The following is a 19,300-nucleotide window of genomic DNA, read 5'->3' as shown; positions in this document are numbered from 1 at the left end:
CAAAGTCTGGAAAAAGTTCCTCTCCACGTCAGGAGTTATCCTATCAAATCAGATTCCAATTCAGGAAATCTTAGAATTTCTTCAAAAAGGTTTAGAGAAAGGCCTAGCAACAAATACTCTGAAGGTTCAGATTGCAGCATTGGGTGCCCTTTACAACCAGGATTTGGCGGGGAATCACTGGGTAAAAAGATTTATTAGAGCATCTACTAGGTCCAGACCAGTTATACATCTCACCGCTCCTCCCTGGGACCTGAACTTAGTCCTTTCAGCACGAACTAAAGCGCCGTTCGAACCTTTATCTCAGGCTTCACTAAAAATAATATCTTGGAAAACCTGTTTATTGGTGGCCCTAACCTCAGCTCGCAGGATTAGTGATCTGCAGGCCTTATCAGCTTACCCACCTGTAACCCAAATCTTAGATGACAGAGTAATCTTTAAAACTGACCCTTCTTACCTTCCCAAAGTGGCGTCAAAATTCCACAGATCTCAAGAGATAGCGTTACCATCTTTTTGCCCCAATCCAAAAAACAAAAAAGAGGAGGCTCTACACACACTAGATGTAAAGAGATGTCTAACACACTATCTATCAGCCACAAGGGAGTGTAGGAAAGGGAGGGCTCTGTTTGTCTGCTTTCAGGGACCAAATAAGGGTCACAAGGCATCGAAAGCCACGTTGGCGAGGTGGGTAAGAGATGCCATCAAGATGTCATATACCTCTTCCGGAGAACAAGCTCCGGACACAATTAAGGCTCATTCAACCAGGTCGGTGGCAACCTCTTGGGCTGAACGTGGTGGAGCATCAATAGATCAAATATGTAGAGCAGCCACTTGGTCTTCCCCCTCTACATTCTTCAAGCACTATCAGCTTAATCTATCTTCTCCCTCAGACTTAACTTTTGGTAGGAGAGTTCTTGAGGCAGTAGTCCCACCCTAAAATTTTTCATTCTTTGAAATTCTCTCGTTAGTGCCGTCATGGGGTAAGAGAATATCGTAGTTACTTACCGATAACGGTATTTCTCTGAACCCATGACGGCACCTGTATATTCCCTCCCTTCACGTATGGGTGTCCACACTACTTATAAATTAAGTCACGAGGTGTGCATAAAAAAAAAATAAAAAAAAAAATGTGTGTGTATATATATATATATATATATAGAGAGAGAGAGGAGCTTATATAAGTTACCATCCACCTCTCGTGTCTCCCCTTTTCCTCATAGTTTGTAAGCTTACGAGCAGGGCCCTCACTCCTCTTGGTATCTGTTTTGAACTGTATTTCTGTTATGCTGTAATGTCTATTGTATGTACAAGTCCCCTCTATAATTTGTAAAGCGCTGCGGAATATGTTGGCGCTATATAAATAAAAATTATTATTATTATTATTATATAAGTTATACAGTTATATTTTGTTGTGTAAAAATAACCAATTAAGTTACAGCAGAAATTCCCTGCAAGGCTCTGTAAACCAACTGAGGTGGAGGAGAGGTCCTGCCTTTTTAACCTGTGGGTTTCCTGTCCCTGAGGGCGGATCCCTCTCTCTCGTTAGTGCTGTCATGGGTTCAGAGAAATACCGTTATCGGTAAGTAACTACGATATTTTGGGCTCCCTCTGGTGGTTACTGATAGTACTGGGTGACTTGTGTTCTCTGCGGTCTCTGGTGTCCACCTGTTCCATCAGGTTATGGGAGTTTCCTATTTAACCTGGCTTTTTTGTCATTTCCTCGCCGGCTATCAATGTAATCAGCGTGTCTTTTTACCTCTGCTCCCTGCGTCTGTTATCTTCAGGACAAGCTAAGTTTTGATTTTCCTGTTCCACGTTTTGCTTAATTTTTGTCTTAGTCTAGCTTGCAGATATGTGATTCCTTGCTGCTGGTTGCTCTAGTGGGCTGAAATTACTCCTCATGTTCCATGAGTTGGCACATGAGTTCAAGTAATTTCAGGATGGTTTTTGAAGGGTTTTTCGCTGACCGCGCAGTTCACTTTTGTATCCTCTGCTATCTAGCTTTAGCGGGCCTCATTTTTTCTGATTCTATTTTCATAACTACATATGTGCTTTCCTCTCATTTCACCGTTATTACATGTGGGGGGCTGCTATTTCTGTGGGGTGTTTCTCTGGAGGCAAGTGAGGTCTGTGTTTCTTCTTATAGGGGAAGTTAATCCTTCGGCTGGCGCGAGACGTCTAGGAATCATCGTAGGCACGTTCCCCGGCTACTGCTAGTTGTGTGTTTAGGTTCAGGATCGCGGTCAGCTCAGGTTCCATCACCCTAGAGCTTGTTTTGTTTTTGTGCTTGTCCTTTTGTGATCCCCTGCCATTGGGATCATGACATTACCCCTACTATTGATGCTGCATATGCAGCAATATGCAGCATCAATAGTAATGTTAAAAATAATAAAATCATGATGATATACTCACCCTCCAACGTCCCGATCTCCTCGGCGCTGCAGGCGGCGGTTCAGTTCCAAAGATGCTGTGCGACCAGGACCTTCGGTGACGTCACGGTCATGTGACCGCGACGTCACCGAAGGTCCTGGTCGCATAGCAAACCTGAGACCGGACGGCCGCGTGCAGCGCTGAGACTTCAGAGGTGAGTATATCATGATTTTTTATTTTTATTTTTTTTTTAATACAAATATGGTTCCCGGGGCCTGGAGGAGAGTCTCCTCTCCTCCACCCCGGGTATAACCCGCACATTATCCGCATTACTTCCCGCATGGTGGGCACAGCCCCATGCGGGAAGTAAGCGGATCAATGCATTTCTATGGGTGCAGAATCGCTGCGATTCTGCACAAAGAAGTGACATGGTCCTTTTTTTCCGCAGCAATTCTGCGCGGTTTTTTTCGGGATTTTCCGCATCATGTGCACTGCGGTTTCTGTTTTCCATAGGGTAACATTGTACTGTACCCTGCATGGAAAACAGCTGCGGACCCGCAGCGGCAAAATCGCCGCGGTTCCGCAGTAAAAACCGCATAGTGTGAACATGGCCTTATACTCCAGAGCTGCACTCACTATTCTGCTGGTACAGTCACTGTGTACATACATTACATTACTGATTTGTGGTTGTATACATTCATATCATGCGAACACAAACGCGGTCGTCTCCCCAACTTTGCTTTGAGGTGATGTCTTGACAACAACTTTGCTCCCAGTTTTCATGTTTAACCAGTAGAATCGTGATCGCGACTTTGAAGTACAAAACGTCTCGTAATTCCATGCAACATATTTTCTACAATTCATGTTCCAAGGTATCTGCTGGGAGCCTCCTTGGACGGCGTCTTCACAACTTGTCACTACAAGGTTAAAAGAAGTCGTCATGATGGTCTGGGCAGAAGAGAGAAGAAAAAGGAAAGTTAATGTCTTCAATCTCAGCAGATTTCTCTGATTTGTTGCAAAGTTGCTTATTTTCATCGGCGCTGTTGATAAAACACATATTGAAGTGACGTCTCCTCTTCTGGTCACTGTACAAGTCGAGGCACAAGCGATATCTGCTGGAGTGTTAGAAGCCATCTTGGGTCTTCACGACAAGGTCAAACATTAAGGTTCCTTTGTTGCAATGTGATCGTGTGGCAGGAGGACGGTGATTATCTGGACACTCACAGATCACACAAACCCTTTGTGAAGTGGCTCCAGATCAGAGTCGGCGTCATCTGCTTGTGGGGCGGCCTTGGAGGTTTATGACTTGTCTAGGAAAGCTATGAAGGGACCTGGAATCTTTACCGTCTTTAGGACTTAGACCCCGATACAGAATAGGTGGCGGTCCTGTGATCGTGTCGCCGGCAGCCATCTCTCCCATACACAGGAGCGCTCCGGTGTTCTCTACGATAGACATCTCTGATGGCGGCTGTCTCCTGGAGAACAAAGCATCAGCAGTCCAAAATCTGACACCTCGTCTACCCCAACATCATTAGTTGGGAGGGGAGCCGGAGGACCCCACTAGCCTGGAGCCGAGCTGCTGGTGACCACGGGTTTGGCCGACATTAAGTCTACAAGGGTCTTCAATGTGGACGTACATGGAGAAGTCGGGATGTGCAATGGCCGAGACGGTCGGTTTCCTTTTTGCGTTCCCACCGTTTTCTAGGGGACATGTTAGTTCCTTTAAGACCATTTTTAGTCTGCAGACAATTAACCATCCTGCACCTCCTGATCCAGTAGCGGACATTGCATCTGCAGCACATTACACCCGGAGCAGACGGCCGCGGCTTCCATCATTACATAACAGGTTCCATCCGGCACGATCATCCCCCCCATGATGATCCCACCATGGCTGCGCCCGTCCGGCCCCCACATGTACACGTATTGCGTGGATGTCACTATGTGGGAGAGTGTTATGGCTGGCAATCAGGCAACACAGCGTGCAGTAATCAGCGCACATACAGAGATCTGGCAAAAACCCAAAACAATAGGACGAGCTCTGAGACGTGGAATCTCTGTAGACTGCAGTACCTGAACTGTCCTCACACAACTGGAAGCAGCAGTGGATTGCGCCTATCACTACCTAAGCAACTCGGCACTGCCTGAGGAGCTGACTAGCCTGAAGATAGAAATACAAGCCTGACTTACCTCAGAGAAATACCCCAAAGGAATAGGCAGCCCCCACATATAATGACTGTTAGCAAGATGAAAAGACAAACGTAGGAATGAAATAGATTCAGCAAAGTGAGGCCCGATATTCTAGACAGAGCGAGGATAGCAAAGAGAACTATGCAGTCTACAAAAAACCCTAAAACGAAAACCACGCAAAGGGGCAAAAAAGACCCACCGTGCCGAACTAACAGCACGGCGGTGCACCCCTTTGCTTCTCAGAGCTTCCAGCAAAAGATAATAACAAGCTGGACAGAAAAAACAGAAAACAAACTAGAAGCACTTATCTAGCAGAGCAGCAGGCCCAAGGAAAGATGCAGTAGCTCAGATCCAACACTGGAACATTGACAAGGAGCAAGGAAGACAGACTCAGGTGGAGCTAAATAGCAAGGCAGCCAACGAGCTCACCAAAACACCTGAGGGAGGACGCCCAGAGACTGCAATACCACTTGTGACCACAGAATTCACAACAGTACCCCCCCCTTGAGGAGGGGTCACCGAACCCTCACCAGAACCCCCAGGCCGACCAGGATGAGCCACATGAAAGGCACGAACAAGATCTGGGGCATGGACATCAGAGGCAAAAACCCAGGAATTATCTTCCTGAGCATAACCCTTCCATTTGACCAGATACTGGAGTTTCCGTCTAGAGACACGAGAATCCAAAATCTTCTCCACAATATACTCCAATTCCCCCTCCACCAAAACAGGGGCAGGAGGCTCCACAGATGGAACCATAGGTGCCACGTATCTCCTCAACAACGACCTATGGAATACATTATGTATGGAAAAGGAGTCTGGGAGGGTCAGACGAAAAGACACCGGATTGAGAATCTCAGAAATCCTATACGGACCAATAAAACGAGGTTTAAATTTAGGAGAGGAAACCTTCATAGGTATATGACGAGAAGATAACCAAACCAGATCCCCAACACGAAGTCGGGGTCCCACACGGCGTCTGCGATTAGCGAAAAGCTGAGCCTTCTCCTGGGACAAGGTCAAATTGTCCACTACCTGAGTCCAGATCTGCTGCAACCTGTCCACCACATAATCCACACCAGGACAGTCCGAAGACTCAACCTGTCCTGAAGAGAAACGAGGATGGAACCCAGAATTGCAGAAAAATGGAGAGACCAAGGTAGCCGAGCTGGCCCGATTATTAAGGGCGAACTCAGCCAACGGCAAAAATGACACCCAATCATCCTGGTCAGCGGAAACAAAACATCTCAGATATGTTTCCAAGGTCTGATTGGTTCGTTCGGTCTGGCCATTAGTCTGAGGATGGAAGGCCGAGGAAAAAGATAGGTCAATGCCCATCCTACCACAAAAGGCTCGCCAGAACCTTGAGACAAACTGGGAACCTCTGTCAGAAACAATATTCTCAGGAATGCCATGCAAACGAACCACATGCTGGAAGAACAAAGGCACCAAATCAGAGGAGGAAGGCAATTTAACCAAGGGCACCAGATGGACCATTTTAGAAAAGCGATCACAGACCACCCAAATGACAGACATCTTTTGAGAAACGGGAAGGTCAGAAATGAAATCCATCGAAATATGTGTCCAAGGCCTCTTCGGGACCGGCAAGGGCAAAAGCAACCCACTGGCACGTGAACAGCAGGGCTTAGCCCTAGCACAAATTCCACAGGACTGCACAAAAGCACGCACATCCCGCGACAGAGACGGCCACCAAAAGGATCTAGCAACCAACTCCCTGGTACCAAAGATTCCTGGATGACCGGCCAGCACCGAACAATGAAGTTCAGAGATAACTTTACTAGTCCACCTATCAGGGACGAACAGTTTCTCGGCCGGACAACGATCAGGTTTATTAGCCTGAAATTTCTGCAACACTCTCCGCAAATCAAGGGAGATGGCAGACACAATGACTCCTTCCTTGAGGATACTCGCCGGCTCAGATAACCCCGGAGAGTCGGGCACAAAACTCCTAGACAGAGCATCCGCCTTCACATTTTTAGAGCCCGGAAGGTATGAAATCACAAAATCAAAACGAGCAAAAAATAACGACCAACGGGCCTGTCTAGGATTCAAGCGCTTGGCAGACTCAAGATAAGTAAGGTTCTTATGATCAGTCAAAACCACCACGCGATGCTTAGCACCCTCAAGCCAATGACGCCACTCCTCGAATGCCCACTTCATGGCCAGCAACTCTCGGTTGCCCACATCATAATTACGCTCAGCAGCAGAAAATTTCCTGGAAAAGAAAGCACATGGTTTGAACACTGAGCAACCAGAACCTCTCTGTGACAAAACCGCCCCTGCACCAATCTCAGAAGCATCAACCTCGACCTGGAACGGAAGAGAAACATCTGGTTGACACAACACAGGGGCACAGCAAAAACGACGCTTCAACTCCTGAAAAGCTTCCACGGCAGCAGAAGACCAATTAACCAAATCAGCACCCTTCTTGGTCAAATCGGTCAATGGTCTGGCAATGCTAGAAAAATTACAGATGAAGCGACGATAAAAATTAGCAAAGCCCAGGAATTTCTGCAAACTTTTTAGAGATGTCGGCTGAGTCCAATCCTGGATGGCCTGAACCTTAACCGGATCCATCTCGATAGTAGAAGGGGAAAAGATGAACCCCAAAAATGAAACTTTCTGCACACCGAAGAGACACTTTGATCCCTTCACAAACAAGGAATTAGCACGCAGTACCTGGAAAACCATTCTGACTTGCTTTACATGAGACTCCCAATCATCTGAGAAGATCAAAATGTCATCCAAGTAAACAATCAAGAATTTATCCAGATACTCACGAAAAATGTCATGCATAAAAGACTGAAAAACAGATGGAGCATTGGCAAGTCCGAACGGCATCACCAGATACTCAAAATGACCCTCGGGCGTATTAAATGCCGTTTTCCATTCATCTCCCTGCCTGATTCTCACCAGATTATACGCACCACGAAGATCAATCTTAGTAAACCAACTAGCCCCCTTAATCCGAGCAAACAAGTCAGAAATCAATGGCAAGGGATACTGAAACTTAACAGTGATCTTATTAAGAAGGCGGTAATCAATACACGGTCTTAGCGAACCATCCTTCTTGGCTACAAAAAAGAACCCTGCTCCCAATGGTGACGACGATGGGCGAATATGTCCCTTCTCCAGGGACTCCTTCACATAACTGCGCATAGCGGTGTGTTCAGGTACGGACAAATTAAATAAACGACCCTTAGGGAATTTACTACCAGGAATCAAATCGATAGCACAATCACAATTCCTATGCGGAGGAAGGGCATCAGACTTGGACTCTTCAAATACATCCTGAAAGTCCGACAAGAACTCTGGGATGTCAGAAGGAATGGATGACGAAATAGACAAAAATGGAACATCACCATGTACTCCCTGACAACCCCAGCTGGTTACCGACATAGAGTTCCAATCCAATACTGGATTATGGGTTTGTAGCCATGGCAACCCCAACACGACCACATCATGCAAATTATGCAGTACCAAAAAGCGAATAACTTCCTGATGTGCAGGAGCCATGCACATGGTCAGCTGGGCCCAGTACTGAGGCTTATTCTTGGCCAGAGGTGTAGCATCAATTCCTCTCAACGGAATAGGACACCGCAAAGGCTCCAAGAAAAATCCACAACGTTTAGCATAATCCAAATCCATCAGATTCAGGGCAGCGCCTGAATCCACAAACGCCATGACAGAATATGATGACAAAGAGCACATTAAGGTAATGGACAAAAGGAATTTGGACTGTACAGTACCAATAACGGCAGAGCTATCGAACCGCCTAGTGCGTTTAGGACAATTAGAAATAGCATGAGTAGAATCACCACAATAGAAACACAGTCTGTTCAGACGTCTGTGTTCGTGCCGTTCTACTTTAGTCATAGTCCTGTTGCACTGCATAGGCTCAGGCTTACTCTCAGACAATACCGCCAGATGGTGCACAGATTTACGCTCGCGCAAGCGACGACCGATCTGAATGGCCAAGGACATAGACTCATTCAAACCAGCAGGCATAGGAAATCCCACCATTACATCCTTAAGAGCTTCAGAGAGACCCTTTCTGAACAAAGCCGCTAGTGCAGATTCATTCCACAGAGTGAGTACTGACCATTTTCTAAATTTCTGACAATATAGTTCTACATCATCCTGACCCTGGCATAAAGCCAGCAGATTTTTCTCAGCTTGATCCACTGAATTAGGCTCATCGTAAAGCAATCCCAGCGCCTGGAAAAATGCATCAATATTACTCAATGCAGAATCTCCTGGTGCAAGAGAAAACGCCCAGTCCTGTGGGTCGCCGCGCAAAAAAGAAATAATAATCAAAACCTGTTGAATAGGATTACCAGAAGAATGAGGTTTCAAGGCCAAAAATAGCTTACAATTATTTCTGAAGCTCAGGAACTTAGTTCTGTCACCAAAAAACAAATCAGGAATCGGAATTCTTGGTTCTAGCATCGATTTCTGATCAATAGTATCTTGAATCTTTTGTACATTTACAACGAGATTATCCATTGAGGAGCACAGAGCCTGAATATCCATGTCCACAGCTGTGTCCTGAAGCACTCTAATGTCTAGGGGAAAAAAAAGACTGAAGACAGAGCTAAGAAAAAAAAATGATGTCAGGATTTCTTTTTTCCCTCTATTGGAAATCATTGAATTGGCTCCTTGTACTGTTATGGCTGGCAATCAGGCAACACAGCGTGCAGTAATCAGCGCACATACAGAGATCTGGCAAAAACCCAAAACAATAGGACGAGCTCTGAGACGTGGAATCTCTGTAGACTGCAGTACCTGAACTGTCCTCACACAACTGGAAGCAGCAGTGGATTGCGCCTATCACTACCTAAGCAACTCGGCACTGCCTGAGGAGCTGACTAGCCTGAAGATAGAAATACAAGCCTGACTTACCTCAGAGAAATACCCCAAAGGAATAGGCAGCCCCCACATATAATGACTGTTAGCAAGATGAAAAGACAAACGTAGGAATGAAATAGATTCAGCAAAGTGAGGCCCGATATTCTAGACAGAGCGAGGATAGCAAAGAGAACTATGCAGTCTACAAAAAACCCTAAAACGAAAACCACGCAAAGGGGCAAAAAAGACCCACCGTGCCGAACTAACAGCACGGCGGTGCACCCCTTTGCTTCTCAGAGCTTCCAGCAAAAGATAATAACAAGCTGGACAGAAAAAACAGAAAACAAACTAGAAGCACTTATCTAGCAGAGCAGCAGGCCCAAGGAAAGATGCAGTAGCTCAGATCCAACACTGGAACATTGACAAGGAGCAAGGAAGACAGACTCAGGTGGAGCTAAATAGCAAGGCAGCCAACGAGCTCACCAAAACACCTGAGGGAGGACGCCCAGAGACTGCAATACCACTTGTGACCACAGAATTCACAACAGGAGAGCTCCGGAGGCAGGAGAGGGATAGTGATGAAATATCCATAGCAACCAGCCGACATCATAGGGGGCGGCAATATGGGATTACATGTAGCCTCCAGGACCCTGACTGTGGGGGGCTGCTCCCTAATTCTGACATATGGAAAGTTCTGCAACGCTTCGTGTTTCAGCTTCTCACCATGTTCAAGATCTCTGCTAGCTGTCAGTGGTAATGTTTAAAGTGTACCTGTCATTTCCAGATACTGCATCAGGAATAACTGTTTCTGCCCATTATATGACTTCATCCTTCATTTTTCACCAGTTTTCCCCACTCTGCAGCCTCCATTTCTAAGGTCCAGTTGAGCGAGTGGTGGAGACAAGCTGCTATGATGTCTCCCGTACACCGCACAATTAGTCTATAGATAGGAGTGCGGGAATCCCTCGTCTATCGGCCATGATGCCTCCCCTACACAGCACACACTGCTCTCCTGTCTCTATGCAGCAAGATCAGAAGAAGCAGAAGCATGTAGGATATTATACAGTAGCACTAAGAAGAGTAGCTGTGAATCCATTATACAATGGTAATAATCAGAGTAGCTGTGAATCCATTATACAGTACTAGTAAGCAGAGTAGCTGTGAATCCATCATACAATAGTTATAAGCAGAGTAGCTGTGAGTCCATTGTACAGTACTACTAAGCCGAGTAGCTGTGAATCCTTCATACAATAGTAATAAGCAGAGTAGCTGTGAATACATATTACAGTACTACTAAGCAGAGTAGCTGTGTCTATCATAAAATAGTAATAAGCAGAGTAGCTTTGAATCCATTATACAGCAAAACTAAGCTGAATAGCTGTGAATCCATTATACAGTATTACTATGCAGAGTAGCTATGAATCCATCATGCAATAGTAATAGGCAGAGTAACTGTACATCTATTATACAACAAAACTAAACTGAATAGCTGTGAATCCATTATACAGTAGTACTAAGTAGCTGTGAATCCATTATACAGTACTAGTAAGTAGAGTAGCTGTGAATCCATCATACAATAGTAATAAGCAGAGTAGCTGAGTCCATTGTACAGTACTACTAAGGCGAGTAGCTGTGAATCCTTCATACAATAGTAATAAGAGTAGCTGTGAATACATATTACAGTACTACTAAGCAGAGTAGCTGTGAATCCATTATACAGCAAAACTAAGCTGAATAGCAGTGAATCCATTATACAGTATTACTATGCAGAGTAGCTATGAATCCATCATACAATAGTAATAGGCAGAGTAGCTGTAAATCTATTATACAGCACAACTAAGCTGAATAGCTGTGAATCCACCATACAATAGTAATAAGCAGAGTAGCTGTGAACCCATTATACAGAACAACTAAGCTGAATAGCAGTGAGTCCATTATACAAAAGTAATAAGCAGAGTAGCTGTAAATCCATTATACAATACTCTTAAGCAGAATAGCTGTGAATCCACTATACAGTATTACTAAGCAGAGTAGCTTTGAATTCAGTTCTGGGCTGAAGTATACACTTACTAGAAAGCAACAACAACCTCTCTCACACTCTGCTCCTCCTTCTTTCTCCCTTTTCCATAATCTTCAATGGGTAGCTGTAATTCAGTGAGTTGGCAGTCCCCCCTGCTTTGACCAACACAGATTTTAGAAATATTTCAACTTATGATCAGAGAATGACCTATTGTTCAAATCATGTTTTTGTGTTAATTGAACTTTATTTTTTCCCAGTTTACAAGATTTACTCATTTGTTTTTTTAATGAGTTTGCAATTTTCACATTTGCCACTAGGGCTTTTTTAGACTTATACTTCCAGTCATTTTAGCAAGAGTTTTCAGCAGCCTCCTTATCAGCTGAGACAAATTACAAGGTCTGAAGACTCCTCAGTACACAGCTGATCCACTGACCCTGCTCCCTTCACAATGACCTTTGCACACGCTCATTAGATGCTTCAATACAAAAGATACTGTCGGAGTCTGTGTTGCTGCTAATGTACATGTGAATTTCCTGAAACAGCAAGAAGTTAAAATCTAAAAAAAAAACCTGGTGGTCGGTGTTAGGCTAGTTTCACATTTGCGTTAAAAAACGCATTGGGGACTGTTCGTAAAAATAAGGAACTTATTGGTGACTGTTCGTAAAATAAAGGAACTTATTGGGTACTGTTCGTAAAAATAAGGGACTTATTGGGGACTGTTCGTAAAAATAATGGACTTATCGGGGACTGTTTGTAAAAATAAGGGACTTATTGGGGGCTGTCTAACAATAGGGGAATTATTGGGGACTGTCTGTAACAATAGGGGAATTATTGGGGACTGTCCGTAACAATAAGGGACTTATTGTAGACTAAGGGACTTTTTCCAGTGTCTGTAAAGAAAAAAAAAAAAAAGTTTCATGTGATTTTTTTTTTTTAGGCTGTTGGTTCTGGAGCAGGACTTTCAGATCGTAATTACCATCTGTTACAATCTCTGCTGCTGCTCCACCAAACCCCTCCAGTGCCACTGCTGCACCAAAACAGTGGGGGCATTTAAAGGGCGTCTCACCCCCAAAAACTCAATATAAACTACTTATGCAGTGACTGTCCGCACTAAGGCTACGTTCACATTCGCGTCTTTGGACACAGCATCGCGGACGCGACGCACGAAAGACGCATGTAAAATGCAGGCTTTTTTGATGCATGCGTTCAACCTTTTTATATATATATATATATATATATATATATATATATATATATATATAGTCTTTTCAGTGTCTAGACACCGTCTATACAAGAACGCATGCGTCATACATCGCACAACAACGCAAGTACTTGCGTCTTCTGCGTTGCCAATACACTTCAATGGTGTTTTTGACGCATCGACAACGCAAGTGCGACGCATGCGGTTTTTTAAAAATTTTGGACGCAGAAAAAAATGCAACATGTTGCGTTTGCCGCGCCCTGGCAGGTGCGTCGAAATGACGCATGCGTCGCAAAACGCACCAAAACGCATGACAACGCATGCCCATGCGTCCCCAATGTTAAAGATAGGGATGCATGACGAATGCGTTGTTTTGCGGCGACGACGCTGCGTCCAAAGACGCGAATGTGAATGTACCCTAACACTGTATATACGCACGCTCACTGCGCTCCTGCACTGACACCGTATATACGCACGCTCACTGCGCTCCTGCACTGACACCGTATATACGCACGCTCACTGTGCTCCTGCACTGCTGGATGGATCCCCCCATACATCCCCCCCTGTAGACTGTGAGCCCTCGTGGGCAGGGTCCTCTCTCCTCCTGTACTTGTGTGCGCCTTGTTTTACTCCTGTTTATTGTACTTGTCTATATTTGCCCCATTCACATGTAAAGCGCCATGGAATAAATGGCGCTATAAAAATTAATAATAATAATACAGTGACTGGATCTGGAGCTGTCAATCATCATTACAGACTCTCCATTTACAATGTGTCAGTTATTGATCTGATGAAGGCAGAAAACAAGAAACCTCTTACAGGAAGCCCCCAGTCAGGATCCCCCCACACCCCACAGTTATGTCACTGCAGCCCCACGTCACCGGATGGCAGCCTTTACATGGAGAGGGGTGTCATCTGGGCACAGTGTGGAGGAGGAGGCTGGGATATAAAAAGCAGAGCAGGAGGGGGAGAGCAGCAGATCCTGGATATAGACAGCTGCAGAACCAGCTCAGCACCTCCTGCAGAACCAGCTCAGCACCTCCTGCAGAGCATTGCAGAACCAGCCCAACACCTGCTGCAGACCCCTCTCAGCCCATCCTGCAGAGCATTGCAGAACCAGCTCAGCACCTCCTGCAGAGCATTGCAGAACCAGCCCAACACCTGCTGCAGACCCCTCTCAGCCCATCCTGCAGAGCATTGCAGAACCAGCTCAGCACCTCCTGCAGAGCATTGCAGAACCAGCTCAGCACCCCCTGCAGAGCATTGCAGAACCAGCTCAGCACCCCCTGCAGAGCATTGCAGAACCAGCTCAGCACCCCCTGCAGAGCATTGCAGAACCAGCTCAGCACCCCCTGCAGAGCATTGCAGACCCAGCTCAGCACCCCCTGCAGAGCATTGCAGAACCAGCTCAGCACCCCCTGCAGAGCATTGCAGAACCAGCTCAGCACCCCCTGCAGAGCATTGCAGAACCAGCTCAGCACCCCCTGCAGAGCATTGCAGACCCAGCTCAGCACCCCCTGCAGAGCATTGCAGACCCAGCTCAGCACCCCCTGCAGAGCATTGCAGAACCAGCTCAGCACCCCTTGCAGAGCATTGCAGAACCAGCTCAGCACCCCCTGCAGAGCATTGCACACAGTCCTCTCCAGCATGTCGGGGCCACAGGCTGAGGACCATCTCTGCACCTACGAGGAGGCCATGCTGTGCAGCTCCTACCTGGAGGAGGAATTTCCTTTGCCCTCTAAAACCAGAGGCGCTCTCAGGAAGCGCGGGGAAAGCAGGCTGAGATCTCAGATCCTGTCCTTCGAGGAGATCCAGGAGGTGGAGGAGGAAGGATCTTCCCCTACAGAGGAGGAGAAAGCCAGGAGATCCTTCCTGCGGTCCCTGGAGAGTCTCAGGAGGATCTCCAACCTCACACATCTCCACAAAGAGAAGATGAATGGCTACAAGAGCAGCCAAGACCCCACAGACCCTGCGCCCACCCTGTGAGGGGCAGCAGATGCCAGGACTGTCCTCCATCCTCCAGTCAGGGTCCAAGGGCTTCCATCCATTTCATCATCTATCCATGGCACTAACAACTGTCTTTATAAGTCAGGGGTCTCCAGGGGTCATAAGACCCTTCACTCTGGACCTCCACTCCAATCATGGACCCAGCAAAGCAGCCTCTCCTTGCACCAATATGGACTCATTATAGACCCCTGGGGTCCTCCACCTACGACTTCCACTTAACGAACAAAGACCCCCTATAAATAAGGGCTGCAGGGGTCTTCTGCTCCAGGACTTCTACCCAATACACCGAGCCCTTGATTCTGGGATAAACCATAGATGGAACTTACTTGATGTTTCCTGTTATCCCACTAGGATACCGGATTCGAAGTCTCCAGCTCCTTGTGATGTTTACATGGGACTGCCTGTTTTCTAGGACAAAGTATCTATTTTTCTATTGTCTGATCCCTTTCTAGCAATGTGATTGTTTTTTTCTAGTTGAACCTTTCCTCTCCTGTAGGGGGCGCCGTCGTGTATTGACAGCAATACTTCTGATTGTTATAGATCTCTCAATGAATAAATCTAATGTTTTTATCTATTTGTTATTTTGTATCTCTTTTTCGTACTATATTAACCCTTACGTTATCTTATCACTGGTGGTTACAGATCAGGGGTCTTCAACTGGGGTCTCACACACTGGTGAAACTACAACTCCCATCATGCCCTGACAACTGCAGCTTTGGCAATTGTATCCCCCTTGTTGGATGTCGCAGAGTCCTAGGGATCATGTCACATATTTACTCTTTAGCTTAAGTTTGATAATATTTGAAAACATGAAACACGCACAAATAAATAGGGATGTAGCAGAGCTGGATGTGTTCCTTCACTCACTTTGCAGTAGTTTTATCTGGAACACTAGAGATAAATGACAAACTCTGCTCCATGTACAAACTCAGCACTGCTACATCTGTTTCATTACAACATAATGCAGAATGACAAGCTCAGCTCAGCTACATCTATGCATTTTCGACAAAGCTGGTAAATATGGGTTGGACCCCAATAAACTTCTTTAGAAATGTGCAAATGTAGCAGAGCTCTATTTGCCATTAGAATCCATGGAGCTGAGTTGTCATTGTGGGTTGATTAGAAGTTGTAGTACGGTTTACAAACTCGGCTCTGCTACATCTGCTCACCGACTCCAGTGCCGGAGACATGTAAGATCCCCAAACTGGCTGAAATGTGTCATCCCGATGAAAAGCTTCATGGTGTTCCGTGAATTGGAGTGTGATGGACTACAAGACCCAGCATGCTCTGTTAGCTTCAGTTGTACAAAGTATGCACACTGGAGGAGGGGCGCAGTCCAAAAAAAAAAAATCACAGAGGGATTATTGTTTCCAAGGAGTTTACAGGGACGTTCAGCACCAGGGACAGCTCCAATGGGGACAGAAGCACAAAGAGAATGAATTATTATTATTATTTATTTATATAGCACCATTAATTCCATAATGAATGGAGGATGAATTATTATTATTTATTTATATAGCACCATTTATTCCATAATGAATGGAGGATGAATTATTATTATTTATTTATATAGCACCATTTATTCCATAATGAATGGAGGATGAATTATTATTATTATTTATTTATATAGCACCATTTATTCCATAATGAATGGAGGATGAATTATTATTATTATTTATATAGCACCATTAATTCCATAATGAATGGAGGATGAATTATTATTATTATTTATATAGCACCATTTATTCCATAATGAATGGAGGATGAATTATTATTTATTTATATAGCACCATTTATTCCATAATGAATGGAGGATGAATTATTATTTATTTATATAGCACCATTTATTCCATAATGAATGGAGGATGAATTATTATTATTATTATTTATTTATATAGCACCATTTATTCCATAATGAATGGAGGATGAATTATTATTATTATTTATTTATATAGCACCATTAATTCCATAATGAATGGAGGATGAATTATTATTATTATTTATTTATATAGCACCATTAATTCCATAATGAATGGAGGATGAATTATTATTATTATTTATTTATATAGCACCATTAATTCCATGATGAATGGTGGGGAGATCACATTGGTTGGGTAGGAAAGCAATGATCTGTAATGATGGGGGTGGTAGTCTGTATCTGACAGTGTCTGTAGTCAATATCGAAGGTGAAACTTTTTAGCATTTACTTATTGTGTCAATAATCGCTCACGTATGTTACAGATTTCAATCCTTAATCTCCCGATCACCAACTCGGGCCGTGATTTATCCTAATAATTGTACAGAATATTGACGTCACGGTGATTTCTGGGCCTGATGATGAGATTGTGCCGATCACTGAAAATCCAGGTATAATATAAAGCCGTATACACGATAAGAACAAGCGGATTGGGTGCATTTTAATAAAAGTGGAGACTCATTAACGCTATAGAGCCGGGGGCCGAGTGCGGAGGAGCAGAGGGCCGAAAAGTCACCATCACTCTGCCGACCCCATAACTGCAGAGCCCAGACCTCCTCTGGTATCAGCACAAACACTGCGCCCCCCGCCGGGAGCTTCATGGCCGAGCAGCTGCACACAGCCGTACATCACCAAGCACAATGCCGAGCGTCGGATGGAGCGGTGTAAAGCCGCCACCACTGGACTCTGGAGGAGACGTGTTCTGTACAGTGATGGATCGCACTTCTCTATCTGCGTCTGATGGAGGAGGCTGGGTTTGGTGATTCCAGGAGAAGGTTACCCCCTGACTGCACTGTGCCCCCTGTACAAATGGTGGAGGAGGATAATGTTACGGGCTGTAATCAGGGGGCGGCATCTTAGGGGAATCTGATTTCTTCAGCACAAGACAGTATGGACAATTGCAGCTTCAGCTTTGTAGGAACAGTTTGGGGAAGGGGCTTTTCTGCTCCCCATGACTGTGCCCATGGGGAGCATTCAAAGTGTGCCAAACAGTAAATCTAGTTAATCAAGTCCATATTTTCTGCTCAGTAGCAAACTCATAATACAAATCAGAACTTAGATGTGCTTACCCATCATATGCTACAGAGCCGGACCCGTGGCCCGACGCCGCCACCGACGCGCGTTTCGCTGCTTTTTTTCAAGGTGCGGTTAAGGCTCCCATGCTAATGTAAGCACCAGGCACTTTATTGTTTTGTGAAATTTATGCTGGGATACCCGTGGCCGACTTGTATCTGATCCCTCTATAGTTACATATGGTTTTATTTAATATGTTACTATATGACTATTCAATAAAATTTGTATATTTTTATATTTTTGGATATATATATATATTATATTTTTTCTCTGGGTATTATAGATATACACAACATGGAGAAAAGGCTCATTACATTTTATCTATAAATTTACAAAAACAACAATTCTGAATAAACACTTTTTTTTTTGCACTTTATTGTAGACCGGAAATAACAGATACATTTGTTCTCCCCGTGACCCGAAGACCCCACAATACAGCGACAACTCACTGGCAGAAATATTACAGGCTCGATGGCTTTTTTTTCCTCGCTCTCTCCCATATTAATAGAATAATTATTATTTAACTCTTAGCTGACAAATGGAGTTTATAATCAGTAATGCCGGTTATGCACAAATACAGAACACTGACAATGCTTGGAATGACAATTTTGGCTCTGCTATATCTGATCAGAATCATCAGTCCGGGGGGATCAGAATCATCAGTCTGGGGGGGATCAGAATCATCAGTCTGGGGTGATCAGAATCATCAGTCTGGGGGGGGGGATCAGAATCATCAGTCCGGGGGGGATCAGAATCATCAGTCCGGGGGGGATCAGAATCATCAGTCCGGGGGGGATCAGAATCATCAGTCCGGGGGGGGGATCAGAATCATCAGTCCGGGGGGGATCAGAATCATCAGTCCGGGGGGGGGGATCAGAATCATCAGTCTTGGGGGGATCAGAATCAACGGTCCGGGGGGGGGATCAGAATCAACAGTCTGGGGGGGGATCAGAATCATCAGTCTGGGGGGGGGGGATCAGAATCATCAGTCTGGGGGGGGGATCAGAATCATCAGTCCGGGGGGGGGGGGATCAGAATCATCAGTCTGGGGGGGATCAGAATCAACAGTCCGGGGGGGGGGAATCAGAATCATCAGTCTGGGGGGGGGGGATCAGAATCATCAGTCTGGGGGGGGATCAGAATCATCAGTCTGGGGGGGGATCAGAATCATCAGTCCGGGGGGGGGATCAGAATCATCAGTCCGGGGGGATCAGAATCATCAGTCTGGGGGGGGGGGATCAGAATCATCAGTCTGGGGGGGGGGGATCAGAATCATCAGTCTGGGGGATCAGAATCATCAGTCCGGGGGGGGATCAGAATCATCAGTCCGGGGGCTTCTCCTGCTCATACTGAGACCCTGTCCCCCTTTTTTCAGTCAGGGGCTGCAATGTTGATGTCTGTAGGTTGAGAAGGCTCCCACTGAATATGAATGTAGGTCCAGACTGGCCACCGCTTACAATAGGGGGAGATGAAAACTTCTCAGTTCCTAAGGAGGAAACCCCCCAACCCACATCCTCATCCCATTTCTTTTAATGGGGTCCGAAGCCAAGTCCCAAACTGAATTCAGAAGTTATTCATCTGTTGCTAAGACCCCCAAAGA

The 19,300-nt window shown here is 45.3% G+C and overlaps 1 long non-coding RNA gene across 1 annotated transcript in view; it reads right to left on the bottom strand.

Moving 5' to 3' along the window:
- The window catches only part of LOC138648881 (uncharacterized), a 400,375-nt gene that overhangs the window by 325,988 nt on the left and 55,087 nt on the right, over positions 1 to 19,300 (bottom strand). The window lies entirely within an intron of this gene.

Source organism: Ranitomeya imitator, chromosome 9 (assembly GCF_032444005.1).
Source record: "Ranitomeya imitator isolate aRanImi1 chromosome 9, aRanImi1.pri, whole genome shotgun sequence".
NCBI classification, from domain to species: domain Eukaryota; kingdom Metazoa; phylum Chordata; class Amphibia; order Anura; family Dendrobatidae; genus Ranitomeya; species Ranitomeya imitator.
Note: the sequence above shows the minus strand (reverse complement) of the source record. Positions and strands in the feature narration are given on the sequence as shown.